The 18,047-nt window shown below is 43.2% G+C and overlaps 1 long non-coding RNA gene across 1 annotated transcript; it reads right to left on the bottom strand.

Annotated features, from left to right (window-relative positions):
- Positions 1–542: 542 nt before the first annotated feature.
- On the bottom strand, positions 543–10,564 carry LOC141568050 (uncharacterized). The gene is made up of 3 exons (XR_012491066.1): positions 7,696–10,564; positions 2,209–3,262; positions 543–1,748 (listed from the first exon to the last, which is right to left on the bottom strand). It is a non-coding gene; the product is annotated as an uncharacterized LOC141568050 (long non-coding RNA).
- Positions 10,565–18,047: the final 7,483 nt, after the last annotated feature.

Here is an 18,047-nt window from a genome sequence, read left to right as displayed (position 1 = left end):
TTAAGAACAGCTGGGTAACTAAGTCCTTGCCAGTGGACGTGATGTGTGAAACTTCAGGCAAGGCCTTTAGCCAATGGGCCTGCCTCCTCCCTGCTCCTTTTCCTTCTCACTTGCTGGGGAGCCTTCACCTTGTGATAATGAGGAAGTGCTGCGGGATGACAGCACCACAAATACAGAAGGTGCCAGGGTCCTAGAATGATCGTATGGAGCAGAAAGCTACCTGCTGACCTGGAAGTATTCCAGGTCACTTCATACTCTTATATGAAAGAGAAGTAATCGTTGTTACTAAAGCCACTAACTTTTTGGGGTGGGGTGGGGTGGGGGTGTGCATCTGTTTGATCTGGTAGAGCCAGCCCCGCACTTACACAACCCTGAGAGTGAAAGCCTCCTTGAATTTTGTGCCCTGGGTGCCTCATTTGCCTCACCCTAGCCCTGGCCCTGTGCAGTACATATTTTTCCAAGGAATGAATTGCTCACTTTAGCTTGAACAATACTTTTCCCCCTGATATGCCAGGGAGTGTTCTTTAATTGCAAGTCTCAGGGACCAATTCTGGCTCACTTAAGCAGAAAAGGAGTTTACTGGCAGGCTAGTGGTGAATTCACAGAGGTGGCAGGAAGCTGGAGAACTAGGCTTAGAAAAGAACAGAGACTGGAGACGCTCTGGGTGTTTAGATAGCCAAAATGAATCCGCTGCTTGACCAGATCTCTCTTTCTTGATCAGATTTGTTTGTGATCAGAGTCAAAGTCCGTGGAGCAATAGTCCAATTGGCTGAGTTCAGGTAACATGACCTCCCCTCAGCTTAGGAGGGTGGGCACCGTGATTGACAGCTCCACCAAGACTGCACACAAGGGGAGAATTCCAGATCCCTCCACCTCCACTCCCAGCTGCTACCCCTGGGCAACTGAGACCAGGTCTCCTATTTTCAGGCTAGGATCTAGTAGAAGTACCTGAAGGTAAATGTCTTGATTACACAAACCCAACACAATGTCTGGCACATGGTAGAGCATAATTGTTAAGATCCCTGGGCCTTATAATCATACGGAGCTCTCTGCTACTTACAAGCTGTGCATTCTTGTGTAAGTTACTAGATCTCTCTGAGCCTCAGTCTCCCCATCTGTACAATGGGGATTACAAGAGTACCGACCTTAATGCGTTATTGTGAGAATTAAATGAGATACAGTAAATGCACACCACTTAGCACAGTGCCTGGCACATGATAAGTGCTCAATAAATTGCAGGTAGTTTAAAAAATTACAGTGGGCCTTTAATAAGTATTTATCGTGTGAGCGGATGAGCTATAACATTTTGAGTTCTGCCAAAATCACATCTGAAACTGGAGTGTGTTAAAATACCCCTCCCAGTTCTCTAATCCACGACCTTCCACATCTGTATGGTCTGTCATCCCCTGTGCGGCCTCACTTCTTCTCCAGTTTGGAGCCCTGGTCTTCACTATAATCACTCTGTCGTGTTCGCCCTCAATTCCTGTGCTCCATTCTCCCTCCATCTACTCAACTGGAAAATCCTAACTCTGTTTAACTCCAACGCGCCACCTGTTCCACACGTGTGCCCAGCAATGGACGGGGGCCAGAGAGAAATACAGGCCCTCCGGCCCTCCCACTGTGGGCCACACTACAGTATGTATTTCCTTGGCCAATCAATTCACTTTCACTCACCCAGAGGCTCGCTCACATCTTCTCCTCTCTTCTGCCTTCACCTCCTCACTCTAGTTGATGAATTTCTCATCTCTCTGACAAAAAAAGAAAGAGAGGAAAGAAGCAATAAGGAGAAAACTATCTCGTCTCCCTTTCTTGTTGTGAAATCCACCAATCTACCTGCATTAGCACCTAAGAGCTCTGCTGGTACCATAAATGCAGCTTCTCTGATCCTCTGTAAGGGCAACCCTGCAGGTGTACCCTGATTTCATCTCCTCTCACCTACTCAGAAAGTTGGCTTCTGCAGTTATTTTCTCAGCCTTATAACATCAGCGCTTCTGTCATCCCCATCAGCACCCACCTGCACTGTAACATAGCCCATCTGTACCGTCCTGGGGGACTTAAAAAGACACACTCACCACCAGGGTCTACAAGACCTTCGATGAGCTGGCCCTTGACTACTTTGACTTAATCTATTTCCTCGCTCCCCCTAGCTCACTCTGCTTGAGTCCAACAGGTCTAATTTCCCATTCCTCAAACATAGTTTCCTCTCACCTCTGTGCCTTTGCACTTGCTGTTCCCTCTCCTGGAATGCTCTTCCCCTGATCACCACATGGCTTTACTTGGGTGGTGATGACTCTGTCTTCTCTAATCCAGGCCACCCAACTCCACTCTGTTTGCTTAACTGGCTCTCATCTTCTTCACAGCACTTGACGTCATATTAGTGCTGTTTCCTGACTTCCACATTAGTCGTAAGCTCCATGGCAGCAGGGATGTTGGTTATCTTGTTCCTACCTGTATCCCCAGCACGTAGCGCATACCAGTACATAATATGTGATCAGTATCTTATTTATTGCATCATTAAATAAACAAAAGGAAGCCATGGGTCAATGGAGGGTCTCTATGAACTGGACTCTTGTTATATTTGGATCTTCCTCAACACTCCTGAGTTAAGCCTGGCCCTTCTCACATACAATTATCATACAAGTACAATCCTTGTAATCACACCAGAAGGATTTCTGATACGGTGGCTCACAAATGTCAAAACCTATGTTTATGTGCTAAAAGAAAAAGAAGCAGTATTTCCTGTGGGTGTACTATGTGCCAAGAGTTATGTTGGGGACTATTACATACATTATTTCATTTAAAACTATCAATTTTCTGTAGAGTATTAGAGCACCCATTTTACAGATGAGGGAGACTGAGGTTTAGAGATGCAAAGAAACTTGCTGAGGCCACACAGCCTGGTTGGTACCCAAGTCTGACTTCAAAGTACATGTCCGTCTCTTTATACTACCCACTGAAAACAATATACCCGGGCATTTCATTTTTCAAGTTGTTCTTATTTTAAAATGCTTAAGGCTTGATATATATGAGACTTTGTGCTAAGGTCTTTACATAATTTATCTAATTTGAGCCTCACGTTCCTATATGGTGTATTCTTTTATTACCTTTATTATACAAATGAAGAAACTGAGGCACAGAGACGTTGAGACATTTTCGCAGGTCTATTTGGGGGAGTGGCGAAGCCAATATTCAAATCCAGTTCTCTCATTTCCAGGCCTGGATCTTATCTGCAACATTGTGCTGTCTCCCTTAAGACAACTCTCTGCCTCAGATAGAAAGAGAAGAAAAATGACTAACACAGGCGCATAAAGTATCATTAAGAAAATTCATGGTGACTCGGTTCTTTAAGCGGGAAGCCAAGGGCAGGAGGCAGACAGCCAGTCTAGCATCAGCTCTTGCAGGTTGGGGGTTCACATAACTCACGATAACTTAATTTGTGAGGATCATTCTTCCAGGAACTGGGACTTATCGTGTATTTGTGTGAGTAGAGGCGGAGAGACAGGGGACTTGGAGACCATGGTGAGCAGTCAGCTGTCAGCCCCAGCAGGAGTGTGCTGGAGCCTCCTTGTGAGACCAGCGCCGTCTGCTGGCATAGGAGATCTTCTTCCAACATCTAAAACCCTGTGTGTGTGTGTGGTGGGGGGGCTGTGTGTGCCTGTGGCTTTTGGGGTGGGGAACAGAGGTAGCCTTGCTGACCCAGGACCCCTCTGTCTCACCATCCCTTGCTTCCATCCTTCTAATTGTAAGCCGTACCCTAGTGATCAGAGCCTGGGTGGCGGCTGGGGGTTCCTTTATTTGTCAGCGCTTTCTTTGCTCCAGTAGACACTTCCACCAGTTTTACTGAATTGGTCTGGTTTGTCCAAGCACTGCCATTCGTTGAGAAGCTGATGGAGCCATTATGGAAGAAATGGAGGGCCACTCTTGCCAGAAGGCCTCGCCTTGGAGGTCTGGCTGGGGAAGGAGACCATGTACCATGCGGAGAGGCTCCTGCTTATGGTAGGGTGACGTCAACCCCCGACCCAAAGTTTATTTGCTATTTCCATGAACACTTGTTGAGCGCTCAGTGTATGACAGTCACTGGTTATATGGTGATGAGCAAATCAAACACGGTCCCTGTCCTCAGCATTCATCGCCCCACAGGGGAGATAGACAGCAAACAAACACAGAAACGAATAAAATATGTTATTATAAGCTGTGATAAATGTCATGCTCCCACGATTAGGGCCACTTTCCCACATTCCAGCAAGTAAAGCGGGAGGTCCTGTCTGAGGAGGTGATGATTACATTGAGACGTGATGCATGAAGAGGACTTTTCCAGGTGAAGGGTGAAGGGCAGGGTGCTCCAGGTAGAAAGAACAGCAATGTGGGGAGACCTGGACATAGGAGAGATCCTGACTTGTACTGGGTGGTTGCATCATAAAAGCAAAGAGAAGAGGAGGACGGAGAAGCCAGCTCATGCAGGCCTTGTCAGCTCTGCGGTGAAGCGTTTCCGTTTGGTTTTACGTGCAATGGGAACCCATTAGAGGGTTGTAAGCAGGGGAATGACGTGATTTGATTTGAGTTTTGCAAAAGGATCTTTTGGTGGTTGGGATAAGATTGTGTTGAGAATGGCCAGTAGGATACAAAGATAAAAGCAGGAAGACCAAGTGGGATGTGAATATTATAAAACCTGCACACTCCTAAGAAAAGACTGATTTTCCCCTAACCCTAGAAATAAGAAACCACCAGAACGGGGCTTAACCCTGTCTAATAGGTCAATGGCAGCTCACCGCACTGATCCTGCCTCTGAAACCAACCAATCGGTGACAATCTGTGCTTTCAAAGTCAGCTAATCCGCAGCAGATACACTGCAATGAACATGCTTCTAAGTCTGGCGTCGACCCACTCCTGCCTTTGGAACCAACCCGATCCCAAAACCTATATAAGATCAACAGCATGCTTTGCTCAAGAGACTATGCCTGGCCAGCCAAGCGTTCCTGCACTTAAGGAAGCAGTAAATTCAGCTGGTTGCAGATACTGAGTAAGAGTCTCTCATCTTCTGACAGAGCTCTTTACGGTCATCCAGACTATGGATGAGGATGGTTTTGTCCTCTTGTCACTGCTGAGGAGGTCCTGCTGACGCACTGGCCCAGGCTTCTTTTGAAAGACACTCTCTTCCTTTGGAGATTGTATGTCTTCAATGAGATGTACGGTCTCATTGTGTCCTGGGGAATGGCTTACACCTTCAAGGGGATGTGTTGGTTGGGGTCTAGTCAGGAGATGGAAACCACACCAGGAATTTGAACGAGATCAATCAATATAAAGAAGAGTTTACTAGGGATAAAGTTGTTAAGTCGGTACCTTAAAAAAAGGATCAGAAGATCTCTAAGGTCTCACAGAGGTAATGACCACGGGAAGCATCTACCCACCATCTCGAAGGCTGAATGAACAAAGGAAAGACGTGGGGATCATTAAAACTGAGACACAGTTCCTGAGGTTCCCGAAACTCAGCCCTCTGAGGAGGGGCCACCGGCCAGCTTGTGCTGGGATCCTGAGCTCAGAGGAGGGCCTCTGAGGCTGGGACTCAGCTCTCCAAGGCGGGGCTGCTGCTGGGTCTGCAGGGCCTAAGAAGGCCATCTGCAAATGTGGGAAAAACTGAACTGGATCCAACTGGTGATACGAGAAGAAACTGCCACTGCCAAGGTGAGTAAGTGTTCCCGGGGTGATGCTCGCAGGACTCCCACAGAAAGCAAACAGGAAGGAGCAAGGCCTTTTTCTCCTCCAGGAAGACCCCCTTTAGCAGAGGCTGGGAGGGAGCTGCTGCAAAGCCGCAACGCAGTGCAGTTCTCAGACCCCAGCGCCAGCAGCACAAAGCAGGGTATGGAAAGAGGGGTTTGGAGCTGAACTAGCTGGCATTCTGGCTCTGTTTGCACTCCATTCAGAGGTTTGTTTTTAATCATTGAATTATCAGAGGGCAGCCTTATTTCTAAGATTTTGGGAAGTCATCTCATTGCTGCCTCGTGTACTTCTGTCAGGTCGCTGCCTCTCTGGTGGCGGGGGCAGACGCACACACAATTAGATGATTTCCCAGCAATGTGCGATGCCGTCAGTGTAAAAAGGGGGGCAGAGGAAGTGGTAGAATGTGGGGAGCGTTCAGTCTGAAATGGTTCTAAGTCTTGGAAGTGGCCATAGTCCATTGAACGAGGAGTGATGAGGAGCATTTCAACAGACTTGACAAAAAGAGGCCCTGTAAGGCCCATTATACAGAAGAAGAAATTGAGTCAGAAAACTGTCTGACTGCCTAACCCAGATTTCTAAACCACGGCCTTGTGACTCAAGCTTGTAATTTCTTCAGGTTTATCATCCTCTAAAACTGGGATAATGACATCTGTCTTTCAAGGGGGGGGCGGTGAGGGTTAACTGGCTTCGTGTGTTGACTAGAAGCAGACAGCCATTTTGGCAGACAGATGCTGGGCACATTCCCACTCCCACTCACCAGGCTTGGAACTTGTAGTTCAAATTCGTGCCTCGGCAAAGTCAATAAAACAGTCCATGTCATGGATCTGGGGGTGGGAGGCAGGGGTAGTGGTGTCCTCATGTTGAAACCAAGAACATAAAATCCTTGCGTGTCATTGTCTCAACGAATACTAATAATGAAAGTGATGCTAATAATGGGAATATCCTTCCACTTAACGAGTGCCTGCTACGTACGTGCCAGGCAGTCTACATTTATTAGTTTGGCTTGTGTATTCATCAAATAGATATTGAGTGTACTACATGCCACTCTTCATGTCCTGTTAAGGCTAATCATCACAGTGACACTGAGTGGTAGGTCATTATTCCTGTTTAACAGAATGAACCCGAGTAAAGAGAGTAAAAATAACCAGCCTATACAATAAGTATCGTGAACATCTTTGACAAATGAAAGAGCCCATTGCATCATTGTTTTTCAAAGCACCCCAGAATTCTATAAATTAAAAAGCTTGATTCTTTTTAAAATGAAACTAATTCTCTTGAAAATAAAAACAAGTCTTTTAAAAAGAAAAACAAGTCTTTTAAAAATAAAAATTTCAATAGCTGGGTTGAATAGCAAAATGGATTGAAGAATCAATTAGCGAACCAGAAGCTCAAGCTAAGGAATTCCCCCAGGATGAAATACAAAAGAGTAAATTGATGGAAAGTATGAATGAAGTGTTAAGAGACACGAAGGACAGATGCAAAAGTTCCACTGTCTCCTTAATGGGAGCTACTGAATGAGGGAGGAAAACAGAGGAAGGAGAATCTCTGAAGAAAGACAATTATTCAAGACATTTTCTTAGCACTTAAGAAATACTTGACCTCTTAGATTGAGAGGACCTAGTTATAGGCCCTCTGCAACGGACAGGAATTACTTCCTGTAATTTACAGAAAGGATGTAAAAAGATGTGTATCGAATACATCATGCTGAAATTTCAGGTTACTAAGGATAAAAAGGAAATTTTGAACATTTCCAGAGTGAGAGAAAAAAAAAATGTTCCAGGCTGGAATGAGAATAAGATTGACATCAGTCTTCTCATTTGCACCTTTGCAAGCAAGACAACAACAAACTGCTATCTTCAAAGTTCTCTGTTGAAGCACTTGTGAATTTAGGATTCTTTACCCAAACTATCAAGCAAATGTGAGAGCATCATAGAGACATGTTAAGACACAAACGGAGTAAAAAAGTTTACAACTCACAGTCCTTGTAGAATAATAGCGTTTCTCAACAGGGTACTGGTGGCATTCTGGTGGGTAATTCTTCATTGTGTCAGACTGATCCACTCACTGCTTGGTACCTTCACCACCATCCATTAAATGCCAGTAGCATTTCTCTTTAGTCACTGTAACAGTACAAAACACCCCACATTGGGAAGGGTTGCAGTAGAGCCTCTGGTTGAGAACTCACTGGTGTAAAAGACATATTCCAACATGAGTCCAGGAGGAAAACGTGGGATATAAGAAGCACAGGTAAGCAAGGATAACAGCAAAGTTTATTGTCAAGTCTAAATAAATCCCTTTCCTTATAATAATTAACTAAAACCTGAAATGATAATGGGGAGGGAGAGGTATGAAGTCTGAAAAGGAGGTAAGAGAGAAAAGTAAAAGCACGCTAAGATTCTCATTTTATTTAGTAGGAAAATAGAGGTATTAACTAACTCTAGATATTGAGTAAGAATATGCTTCACTGTGTGTTTGTTGAAAATATAAAGATAATAGGAATGGAGTACATATGTTCCAAGTCACTAGAAGAAAAATTAACTGGGAACAAATAAGATGCTATCAACTAGCCAAAAAGCAGGGATAAAAAGTACCATGAAAACAGTGTGTCCAATAGAAAACCCATGGTAACTGGTAGAAATGTGCAAAAATAGCAATAACCATAATAAAGGTGAATAGAGTAAATTTTATGTTAAAAGACAGACCCTTGAATTGAGTAAAAAAAAAAAAGGTCAAAGTGTATGCTGTTTTATAAGAGACAACAAAAACAGAGTAATAAAGATGGAAAATACTGACATGGAAAAAGGTACACCAGGCAAATAAATGCCAGCAAAAGGAAAGCCAAGTGGTACAAGTAATCTTAGCATTAGGCAAAGTAGATTTCAAGGCAAAACTAATCAATATTATTTGATAAGACAAAAAATATCTGTTGAGAAAATATTCCATCTACCAATAAGTTTAGCCTTTATGCTTGCACGCGCCTCCTAAGCTAGGATTGAGATATATGATACTAAAACTGATAGGATTACAGGAGAAACCAACCAATGCACACTTTTGTGGGAAACTTTAATATACCTGTTAGAAATCTACAGAACTAGTAGTCAGAAAATCCAGTACGAAACCTGGAGGATTTGCATACCATGATTAGCAAGCTTTATTGAATAGATTTATATGGAGATAAATGTTTGCCCTTTTCAAACATACATGATAACTTTACAAAGCATCTTTATTTGAAATAATAGTTATTCCTTTTAACCACCCCCCTTTCACTTTTTTCCTTTTCTCATATATGTTTTTTTCCTCCCCTTCCCACCTTTCTATTTGTACCACTTGCTTCTCCTCCTCTCAGGTAACCTTGCTTGCAGAGTAACTATATCCTTTTATATCTCTTTTTCTGCTCATAAAATAGGATGAAAAAAATATATATCTAAGTAGATTTCTCTTCCTATCTCTTATAAAATGGAATCATAGTTTATATGTACAGTTCTCTGCATCTTGCAGAAATGGAAGATGGAAGCCCCTGCAAGTCAGTTGATGGAAGTTTAAGAAATTCTTTTTTAATGACTGTACATGTCATGATATAAAGGTCCCACAATTTATTTAACCATTCTCTACCTATGGGTATAGTATACTTTGTTTTTTTGGGTTTTATCGCAACCACAATCACTCCACTTTGAAAATCCACATCCGCATATATCCTGGTGCTTTTATTTCTATGGGATGGATTCTCAGGCGTGGGATTGCTGGGTCAAAGAATATATGAAGTTGCTTTATTTTGATGCACGTTGCCAGATTGCTGTCCAACAAGGTCATAACTACTGTGATATGGTGAAGATGGTCCCTTCCCAGGCGGTAGTAGGTGTCATCCTGCTTCTGATTTGCTAGGCTGGTGTGAGTGAAGTGACATCTCATTATTTAACTTGCATTTCCCTGACTTCCAGGGAAGCTGAACATCTTTTGAGGCTTATTCACCATTTGGATTTGTTCTTCTTTGAATAGCCCAGTGATGGCTTCTGACAGTTTTTATTCTGATACTAATTTGTTCAAGTTCTTTGTCTATATAGATAGAAACCCTTTACCTGCCATCTGCGTTGCAGATGGGAAGAACGATCTTGTCAAATGCTAGGTAGGTATAGTGTGTGTTTCCTTCTAAGATTTTAATGGTTTTAGTTTTTAGATTTAAGTCTTTAATTCACCTGGAATTTATTTTTGTTTAAATGATGTGAAATGCGGTTCTGATATTATTTCTTTGGTCTCTATACTACCCAATATAGTAGCTACTAGCCACATGTGGCCATTGAGAACTTGAAATGTGACTGGTCTGGATTGAAATGGGATGTGTGTTGAAAATACACGCCTGGTTTCCAAGACTTGATATGAAAAAAAAAAAAGAATGTAAAATGTTTCACTAAAAACTTTTACACTGATTGCATGTTGAAATCATAATATTTTGGATAAACTGGATTAAGTAAAATAATTAAAATTAAGTTCACATCTTTCTGTTTTCCTCTTTTTAATGTGGCTCCTAGAACAAATTTTAATTATATACACAACTTGCATTATATTTCTACTGAACAGCACTATTCCAGATAATCAATTTTGCCAGAACTATTTCTTAAACATTTATCTTTTATCTGCCTCTTGAGGGGTGTATCTGTTTTATTGCTTATGGCAGACATCTGTCTTAATCTTCATTTCCCATCATCTTTTGAATAGCCCTTTTATATTTGGAGAAATTAATCAAACTCAAATTCCCAGCCTCCCTCACTGTTTAGATTGTGTATTTGACCTTTGTGAAATGAATGTGAAGTGAGCTACATAGGGAATTGAGTTCTACATGGAGTTCCCATTTCTGTAGGCCCAGGTGGCGGGCAATAACCTTTGATGGTGGCAGTCCCAGCCACCACATGGTGTCAAGGTCAAGGTCCTGGCATTGGGGGGATGGTGATAGCAGTGGCAGTTCCTTCATCAGACAGCACTGTGTATGGTTTGGGGTACTGATTAACCTTAAGTCTGGCTTTTTAGCCATCACTGCAAGATTGTGAGCTACTCAATATCGCTTTAATAATAAACTTGTTTTCTGCTTAATCATCAGAATCAGCTTCCATTGCAATATGGAACCCCATATAGAACTCTGACTGATATACTGGGACTTTGTTTTTCCTCAAAGAAAAGGATTTGGGATTTATTTTTTTTCCCTAGTATTTCTAAAAGATCTCCTATCTTAATGAGTTCTGTCTCGCTACTCCCCCTCCCCCCAGCTTATTTTCTTGTTCTTTTTCTATTTCTCAAGGAGGGTGTTGTCTCAGCCTGGATTCCCCAGAAAACAGAGCCTGTTGCAAAAGTTTACATGCTAACACTTCAGAGGAAGTGCAACCTCAGAAACACCAGGTTGGGGGCAAAGTGAAGCAGGGATGGAGGAGGTCAAAGGTAAGAGGGCGCGTTACTGAGGACCACGGTTTTGTAACTCGTGCAGCTAAACGTTCAGGCGCACAGTCCACCTTCGGAGAGGTTGTGTGAACTCCTCTGTCTGGGAACATTTCTCAGGAGGAGAATGTGAGCAGAACTGATCCACCGGCTCCTTCCTGCCCCCCATGGCTTACGGTTCAAAGTCCGCCCCCAGGGCATTACCTGGCACATGCCGGCTGTACTACCTGACGTCCCCAGACTTGGCTGGGGAAGCCAGAGCTGTCCCCATCATTCTAGCCAGTGCACAGAGTGGTCTGTCTATCCTTTCTCTTGGTGCTACCCTGGGGCTCCTCAGTCTGTAGGGTCATCATTGACGGAGGCACTGATGTGGCTTCACGACCAGGGAATAGCTTGATGTCCCCTCTATCTAGGAATCAAGGCAAGTGATTTAGGTGAGCACGGGGCGGGGGGGGGGGGGGAGATGCCACAGAGATCTGTGGTGGTACGTACCACATTCCTTGCACCATTCAGATCCGCTTTCACCCTCTTGTAATATCTGGAGCACATATAACATATAAGAGCCAGATGCCCTCATTTCTTCCCCAAGAGGAGAGATGCAAGTCAGTCTTTCAAGGTTGTAGCCTGTTGCATTTCCTGAAAAGACTTAAAGAGCGTTAGCAAACCGCCATACCGTTTCCGCAGCTGTAGCTCATTCCAGGGTAGTAACTTGTATGCTTCATCTTCCTCCGGTGGCACCCACTCTAGATTTTCTTCCCCCATGGCCATCACTTCAACCCAGCTGTGCTGCTTGCCTAGTGGGGTGACCCAGACCTCCCTCAAGGGATCTCAGCCCTTACTCGCCTTGCCCTTGTCTAACCGTGGTTGATGCAATTTGCCCACTTGCATGGAAGCCCTCAGAGCTGCCCCAGTGATTCCCGGGGTTGCAGACATACACTTACTCCCATTGTATAGCAGCTCCCCTAGCTTCCTGTGTTACAGGGTGGATTATCCCAGCCGCTATAGTCATTCCTTTTGTTACCTAGTAATCCACTGGCATGAAGACCCCCCAAATGGCCAGGAGGTACTGAGAGAGGCTGATCTTACCTCCTCCACTCTTTTGTTTCTGGGGACACTACACCACCGATAAGCCATTGGTTCAATGCATATACCATATTCTAGAGGACAGCACCCCAACCCTAAAAATGCTGTCTCCAAGCTGGTGCCCTGGACAGCCATTCCACCATTCCTTCAGGCTGACCGCTTTGGATGGCGGTGTATATCTTTGCTCCGTAAGGTATGTGGGGGTCTGGGGGGACCAGCAACATTGGCACCCCCTGGAAGCCTGTTAGAAATGCAGAATTTCAGGTCCCCCCCCCCACCTACTGAATCAGAATGCGCATTTAACAAGACTCCTGGGTGATTTGTATGCGTGTTAAAGTTTGAGAAGAATTGCTGTGCACGGTAAGACCAACAAATCATGTTCACTGAAGCTGGGCAATGCCTGAGGACAGAGAAAACAAGTGGGAGACAGAGGCGGGGATGAAGAGTGGGGTGTAGGTTATGGCTACAGATTTGGAGCAATGCTTAAACGGAAGCACACTCAAGTTCTAAGTTCTTTTCATTTATCGATGAAGTTACTCAAGGCTTTAAAATTTCCTTTGAGTATAGCTTTTTCTGTGCCCCATAAGTTTTTCAGTGAAGAGGTTTCCCTTTCTTTGTTGTCTAGATAATTTGTAATTTCACTTTGCTTTCCTTTGATCCAAGGGTTACCAAACTGTGTTTCTTACTTTGAATTTCCAAGTGGTTATCGTATTTTGGTAAACTTTTTAAATTATTCACTTTTTTTAATTGAATGATGAGCATAGAAGATCGCCTATGAAATGATTAGTTTATTGAATTTTCAAGTTTCCTGATGACCAGGTAGATGATTAATTGTGGTAAATGCTTGTGTATGTATAAAAATGTATATTCTGTATTTGAAGGAATATTTATTTATTTGAGTTGGTGGATTCTATTTTTAATTCTATATACCTATTTTTCCCGATCAGAGCTACTGATTTGGAAAGAGATATATTGAAGCCCTCTACTGAAGTTGTGCTTTCATGAGATTCTCTTTATATATCTAATAATTTTTACTTTCTAATATTTGCCTGCTATGTTGTTTGGGGCAGAAAGTTTTATACTCATTACCAGTCTCTTCATAAATTGTGTAGTAATAATGGCCTTCTTTATCCAGTTTGGAATTTTAATCTTAAAATCCAACTTATCTGATGTGACTATTGCTACTCCTGCTTTTTTGTTTGCTTCCAGATCAACGCCAATTTTTGGATCCCAAACACACTGACAGGGCAAGGGTATCAGCGCGGTCCTGAGACTGGCTGCATTTACAGGGGTTGTGGTGTGTCCTTTTAACCTTCCTTTTACAAGGTTCCTTCAGGAAAGATGCCCATTGGAATCCTGAGGAGTAGCTCCTAGAACTTAAGTGACGAAGCGGCACCAAATGGCAAAGGGGTGGACTGTAGTGGACACTGGAGGCACTGCCCAGAACCCCCTTCAAGAGTGCAGGACTTATTCCCAGGGCTGCTGGGATTGCTGCCAACATATCATCCTCGCTTGTCAGTGCCTGGGCTGAAAACAATTGTCCCACCCAAGTTCCTGCCCTTCCCCAGGGCAGCCCCAGCTCCCCGAATACCAACTTGGGACAATTCTGAAGTGCCATCATAGCTTCAAAGTTCCTCAAGGAGCTGGCTGATGCTTTTATTGAATCTATACCACAGCCCACTTCCTCACTCTGCCCAAGCCTTCCTTGCCTTTCATAGATGTTGATCCCAAGAGCACCTCCCGTGCAAATCTGTTTCAGAGTCTTTCTTCTAAGAAAGCCAATTATGACAATAGGAGATGGTCCTTATTCTTAAGGGATGAACGCTTAAGACTGAAGTGTCATAATGTTGGTAACTTGTTTTTAAATAATTCAGAAAAAAATGTGTATGTATGTATGTATGTATAAAAAGAGAAAGAGAGACAGAGGAGCTGTGGCCAAGTCATAACAACTGGTGACTCTAGATGGTTCATATAGAAACATTCGTCTGCCTTTCATGGGGATTTAAATTTGTACACAATACAAAGGTGAAAACAGAATCCCTTTATTCTATTTTTAATAGGTATCTCAGTGGGAGCAAAATTAAACTTGAATGTCCAATCTGCTATTTTTACCTGGGACCTCTTCATTAATTTTAATCTTTTTGTTTGTTTTTCTAATACAGTTATTTAAATCTGTATGTCTTCCTTTGAATTTTCCTTTGGTCACATCTCATTGATTTTTACATTTTGTGTTCTCATCGTTAGTCACTAGAAATAATTTATATTTAGATTTTCTCTTTAACTTGATATATAGTTAAAACAGTGACTTTTGGATATTTGTGTCTGTAGGAGTTTTGTTGGCAATGAGGTTTTTGTTTGTTTGTTCGTTTGGCAATTCTGGTTGATGATTTCTAGTTTTATTGCATTGTGGTCTGTGAAATGGCCTATGTAATTTTTGCATTTTGGAATATGGTAAAATTTCCTCTCAGAATTCTGGGGAATTCTGTTGCTTGAATACATCCTTGCTGCCCTCATCCTTCAATTTAAAACCAACTACTGAACCTTTTTTGAGGCAAGCAGCTTCTGAGGTTTGGGGCAAAAGCAAGATCTAGTACATCCCTGGCACCCAGAAGAAGGGAGTTGGCAGAGAAACTTTCTGACTCGAGGTCCAGAGAGAGCACAGGACCCAGGGGTGATGGTCAGAAGAGCAGTGAAATCTGGGCGCACTAGATCTATGGAAAGCCAAGGACCTCCTGAGGGAGGGCCTGCACCTGTCCACATGAGGTTTCTTTGGGCTCATTGCTCTGCCACTCACAAAACTGTGAGAAGTAACCACGTGTGTTGAATTCTCTCTTCCCTGAGAAAATGGCAGCTGAGGAGAATAGAGAGCAGAAGGCATCCTTCTGGGACCAACAACTTACCAGCTGGATCACCGCGGACGCAGACGCACAAAGACTGAGGGGCTGTCCATTACTCGAGAAACTGACCCTGCTGTGGATCCCCAGCAGCTGAACGTGTGCCCCAGTGAGCCAGCAAAGGAAAATACCGACATGCCTATGAGGACCTAGAAGCGAGAAAGAGAAAGAACTGGCGAACCCAGAAAACAGAGAGGACAATCTGAACAGAAATTGATGGTGAATACAACACCTCAGGGGCTACAAATGCAGTGTGCACACACTCACACTCACTACATAACACACACACACACACACACACACACACGTTCTGAATTGAAGGAAAATCTCATGTTGGGATTAAAACTCTCAGGAGACGAATCAAGGGAGAGTGGTCACTGTTGAAACCTGTCCTGAAATACCAAATGGAAAAATAAAACAAAACGTAAATCAAAAATTCAAAGAGAATGCAATCATGAGAGGTTCAAGGGAATGATGCAGGTGACCAAATATTTACATACTGGGGGTGCCAAAAAATGTACACAAGTGGACACTTTGGTCAACGTTACTCAAGCAGTTCACCATAATTGAAGTGTCTGGACGCTGATGGGAACCACTTTGAGCACCTCTTGTAATTGCACAAGTCAAACGTGACTTGTATTCATCTTTTGTTGTTGGTATATGCTGAGTATTACAAATTTAATGCAGTTTTCATTTCTTAAAAATATGTATACATTCTTTTTGGCACCCTCTGTATTTGAATTATTCAATATTGGAATTATTATTATTATTATTGGAATAATGGCAATTCATGACATGGAGGAAATGGAAGACAGGCAATAATTAAACAAAATAATGGGGGAACAATTCCCTGACATTTTTCCAATAAAGACTTGATCTGAAAATTTGAAGGGCTCACCGAATTCCAAACTGAATTTACAAAATACAATACTCACCTTTAGCCATGTCCTGGAAAAAAGGACTGAACTCCCAGTATATATATGAAGCTTTCCAGCTTCCAGAGAGGGAAAATAAGTCACTTACAAAGAAAAACCACGAAACTGGCATTGGAGTTATATTCGGTATCACTGGATGCAAACAATGATTTTGCATCTGCAACGCTGGAAGCAAATGATGATGTAATAATGTCCACAGACTTCTGAGAAAAACAGAAATCTGGAGGGAAAGAGGAATAATAATATGGGACTATGAGCACTGAAGGATCTCAGGTTGGTATTTGGGGAGGGACAGATGGAGAATAAAAGCATTTACATCTCTTTGGGGCTTGGGAGAGTATTATAAATGGGTCATCTTAATGTGGAGAAATAGATGGCATTTTTTCATGTAATGGGAGATTCTATCATTGTGATTATGCATTTTATTCTGAATGATAAGAAAAGTAAATACCATTCTATACAGAACACCAAAATCCGAAAGAAAAAAGATAATAAATGGCTATGTTTTCAAGATAGCAAAAAGAAGAAAAAAGAAGAGAGAAATAACAAAGAAAATAAATAGTAAGACTGAATTGAAATGGAAGGAATAAAATAAAGTCTATGATTTTTACACCAATCTCACATGGGCTGAATTGTCCTATTAACACCCAAAGTCTGCTAAATAGAATTAAAGAACAAAACCTCAGCATATGCTATTGTTGGGAATACTGTATCAGTCAGGGTTGTATGTAACAGAAACCTGAATTACAGTGGTTTAAACAAATAGGAAATTTATTTTTCCTTGTGTAACAAGAGGTAGGTAGGTAAGTGGTGCAGAGCTGGGACAGCCGCTCAGAAACTCTCTGCTCTCTACTGTCCATTCTAGATTCCCCTTACCCTTAACACCTCTGCTGGACACAGTGGGTTACCTGGTGGAGTGTCCCCGACCCTCATCTCTAAGGGATCTGAGCCCTCCCTGGTGACCATGCCATTCTCAATATGAGGTCATGATGCCTGCACCTGTCCACTTACCATCAAAATTGGGCAACTTCTCTGTGTACCAAGCTCAGTCTTTCTCCTGTTGACAGGTCCTGAGGGACCCATCTCTCACTCCATTCAGCCATAGGTATAAGCAGAAGGAGAGGCAACAGGGGGATTGGAGTCTGTTGCTTGCTCATGCAGCTTACTTGGGCCATCTGGTCTTCCTCTGCTGTCTGGATGTACCACTTCCGTCCTGGTACATTTCTGGGCCCACCCGATCTGATGACTTGGTTGATCTAACAGAATCCAACTCCTTGTGGATAGTTCTGGCTTTACAGTCACTGGGTCTCCCATGGTCAAGTGCTCCATCCCCACCCGGGGCCAAGCAGCCTGCCAGGAGCTATTTATTGAAAGGTGTGTAATTCTCTGCTGCAGCTGACATGGCCTGGTTCCAGAATCCCAGGGATCGGAATTGTGGGTTCCCCATTGAGACTTGCCAAAAACTCCACTCAGCAGTGTGTTTTCCCACCATCAATATCTCTAACCCATAGGGCCTGCTAGGTCATATGGCCCAAGTTTTGGGGCCACTTGCAATGCAGCTTAAAGCTGCTGTAGAACACTTTCCTGCTCTGGGCCCAACTCAAAGATGGTGCCTTCATTTCACCCAGTATTTGGATCTGTGAGGTATTCCCAGGTTTGGAATATGCTGCCCTAAGAACCCAAAGGAGTCTACTCAACATGGTGCTTCCTTGTTTGTGGCAGGAGATGAAAGATGCAATAGTTTTCCCCTGACCCTGGAGGGGTTGTTCCAGCAGGCTTCCTGAGAATGTTACTTACTTGGCAGATTCTTCACCTTTGAAGAGTGATCTCACCCTCTGGAGTGCTTGTGTCTTAGCAAAGCCTCCACATTCACCCAGTGCAATCAGCATATGTCATCAACAGAAGGGATCAGTGTGACGTCCTGTGAATGTCCAGCCAGCCCGGGGCTCTTCAGAATATTATCACGAAAGAGGGCTGAAGAGTTAACACGGTC

Source organism: Rhinolophus sinicus, linkage group LG13, assembly GCF_036562045.2.
Source record: "Rhinolophus sinicus isolate RSC01 linkage group LG13, ASM3656204v1, whole genome shotgun sequence".
NCBI lineage: Eukaryota > Metazoa > Chordata > Mammalia > Chiroptera > Rhinolophidae > Rhinolophus > Rhinolophus sinicus.
The sequence above is the reverse complement of the archived record's forward strand: the minus strand, read 5'-3'. Positions and strand labels throughout refer to the sequence as shown.